This window comes from Calidris pugnax, unplaced genomic scaffold (assembly GCF_001431845.1).
Source record: "Calidris pugnax isolate Ruff unplaced genomic scaffold, ASM143184v1 scaffold44, whole genome shotgun sequence".
Classification (NCBI taxonomy): Eukaryota; Metazoa; Chordata; class Aves; order Charadriiformes; family Scolopacidae; genus Calidris; species Calidris pugnax.
The window spans coordinates 44,861,681-44,864,843 of record NW_015094506.1 but is presented as its reverse complement, the minus strand read 5'-3'; positions in this window follow the sequence as shown (position 1 = coordinate 44,864,843).

The window sequence follows — 3,163 nt, the reverse complement described above, 5'->3', positions numbered from 1 at the left end:
AAGAACAAACACATCTGATTTCTCTAACGGTTAAAACCTGCACATTTTCATTCCCCCTGCAGCTGCTTCTTCCTACTCCTGTTCAAGCAGGAGTGTCTGTGAAGCCATGCAGTGAACATTCACATTAGAAAATCACCTGTTCTAATTAAGTTTATGCTGCATCCATTCTTCTTCACACACGATCACTTGCACCATCAAAAAAGGGGGTGGCACAGAAGCAAGAATGAACAGCTGGGAAAAGGTGCAGGATCATCTTTCAGCATGAGCACTACTTCAACTATGGCATTAACGTATACTCAGATCTATTACGCTGTTAGTATCTCTCTCCTTTCTCCCCTACATACCCTTGAACTCTTGTCAGTCCCTTTGTAAGGCTAAAAGTAAACAACAGTGTTTAAATAACAGGTCTTAGCAAAAGCAGAGACCACATATACAAGCACAAACTAGCTATCATTGCAAGTCAGAACCACAAGTCTAACTGCTGGAGAACATCCAGCCAATTAAAATCCTTATTTAAAGGAAAGAATGGTAGTTCAGTAGAAATTGTTTCTCTCTCTTGATAGGCTACCATTAACACAGGCTACATGCCTGTTTTTACCCAGCCCCCCTCTCCTTTCCTTCCCCTCACCTTTCAGGTTAAAACACTGCTTGCATCAGACTGGCCTTTAGGCAAATCCCCTCCCTTGAGGTTTCAGTATGCACATTTGTTTTTTTTAACTCATGTTCTGCTGCAGAAGTAATTCAGAATGCATCAGTCATTGTTTTGAGACTGCACCACAACACTGCTGGAGTTGTTTCTTTAAAGATAACTAACACTGCTTCCCTGAGAACAGCTAACAGAATAACCTTGAAACAAACAAACCAACCGATATTATGAGCTCATTTAAACTTGCCTTCATTTCTGTAGCTTCATAAAGAGCATAGAAAGACATCTCAATTCAAGTACTCCTGCAATAAGATACCAGTACACAGAGACTTTCAAAGTATTTCACTTCTTGGTTTTTAAAGCAAGATCTGGTATTAATGTGAGATACCTAAAAGGGTGCTTTAAGAATTAGAGCTCTAGCGGCCATAGTTAAGCTTTTGATTTCCAGGTATTCTATATAAACTACTCTAACCTAAGCATTCAAACTGCTTGCTTACCATGAGGCAGACAACTACTCCCTATTTCATAATTACAGAATATATGCCTAAATTAAAGTGCTAATAAAACAGAATTGCATTTTTTCTTATCTTCAGCTCAAATTAACATTTTTAACACATCTGCAATGAGATATCTGCAATGTCAGGTCCCAAATAAATCTGTTCTGTATCAAAAGAATCATTGTATACTGCAAGCCTCTCTGGAAGCTTCCATTACAAAGGGAGTATTTACCTTGTGTCATACTATGCCTACACAAGAAGAATCAGTCACTTAAAATGTTTGGTCAACAAACCAACTGCCTCCTCATAACACTATTTCCAGTAAGCCTTTATTATTTTTTTTTATAAAAAAAAGCCTCACAAACTCTAGGACTCAAGAATCCTGCTCTCTGTAGAAGTCTGCACAGAACAAAATTGGTTGGTGCAATGCTCAGCTGACAGCCATCACCTGACATTCAAAAAAGGGAGGGGGCTGTTCTTTTAGGAAGCAGAGCTTATATCCTAAAAGCTGGGCTCAAATGAGACTCTGAACCTTCAAGAGCTTTGCACTGCGTCATCCTTAATTACTGTCTCCTTAATTTCTTTCCTGGTATCCTTTATATAACCTACAAAGGAAAAATGTAGCACTGTTAGATGCTTCCAATCCTGTTCTTCTACCCCCTCCCCCACACAACACAGAGATGCCCTGCAAGCTATATCTGCAACTCATATGGACTACTTACAGGAGCTCCCAAGGCCCCAGTCGGTTCTTATGCAACTAGACTCCACCTCACCATATTACTTATGTAACACGTATTAAGTAGCATCTATTAGGCAGGAGTCTTCCCTATTAGTCATATACCCAGCAACTTTCATTCTGGGAGTTCTCACACTACACATTCACCAAATATTCAAGCTTCATCCCCCACCAAGTTACTACTGCAGAGGAAAAAGAAAGAAAAAAAATAAATCATATCTGGGGACAAATTAAGAGCGGGAGAAGTGCTACAGAACATTTTTAAGTGAAACTAACCACCACCCTTAAAGCATCAGCAATTTTAACTGTTTATTCGCTGACTAGGTTAAATGCAGAAGCTATATTTACACCCTGCCACACAAAAACAAGACATGGGAACTACCACTGAATTGCTTTGAAAAGACAGGAACCCCACCCAAACAGTAATGAGTTGCATTCCTTAAAACAAACAAAAAAAAAGCATTAGGATTGAAAAACATTTTTTACTTCCCATCAGAATACTGAAATAATGAAAAAAACCCAGAAAATATATCTACCAAGTTTCCAAGCCTACCCAGACATGTGTGATAAGTTCATCTTCCTATGAATCTCAGAAATTAAGACATGGGCCATTTTCACGATATCTGCATACCATAGTTTTCATTTTCACTAAGTATATAGTTAAATGCCAGTGTTAAAGGCACAGGCCAGCCGCGGCCCAACTTTGTAATACACACCACATTACCCCCACGCATAAGCTGCTCAACTCCTACAACAGGATCCAACAACATACAAATAAACGAATATCGATCCGTTTTTCCATAACGAAGTTCTGTTCAAATAGAATAAAGTCATTAATAGTTGGCAGGTTTTTCCTTAGCCGTTCCCCCCACCCCCGCCGTACCCCCAGCAAAGCAACACTGCAAATGCGACGACCTCCTCGTCAGAAGAGCAACTCCGCCCAGCCCGTACATGGTCCTCAGCTGTTTTAATGAGGTCATTTAAACAGCGCTTAAACTGACTCTTTTAGTTATTCCGGGGAACCTAACTTACAGACAAAAACGCTCTCGCACCCGAGGAGGGGAAGCCGAGCGAGAAGGGGCGGCATTTACGTTAGTACACCCGGCCGCTGGAGCAGCGCTCCCACACTCGGGCGGAGCGAGTAGGCGCCGAGGGGGAAACTTTCCCTTGCGGTGGGTGAAGCCTGACGCAGAGAGGGGGCGGAATGGAAAGCTTCCCCCGAGAGCAGCTACACCCTGGCAAGGGGTGGAGAATGAGGAGAGGAGCGAGAACCTTCCTCGGCGG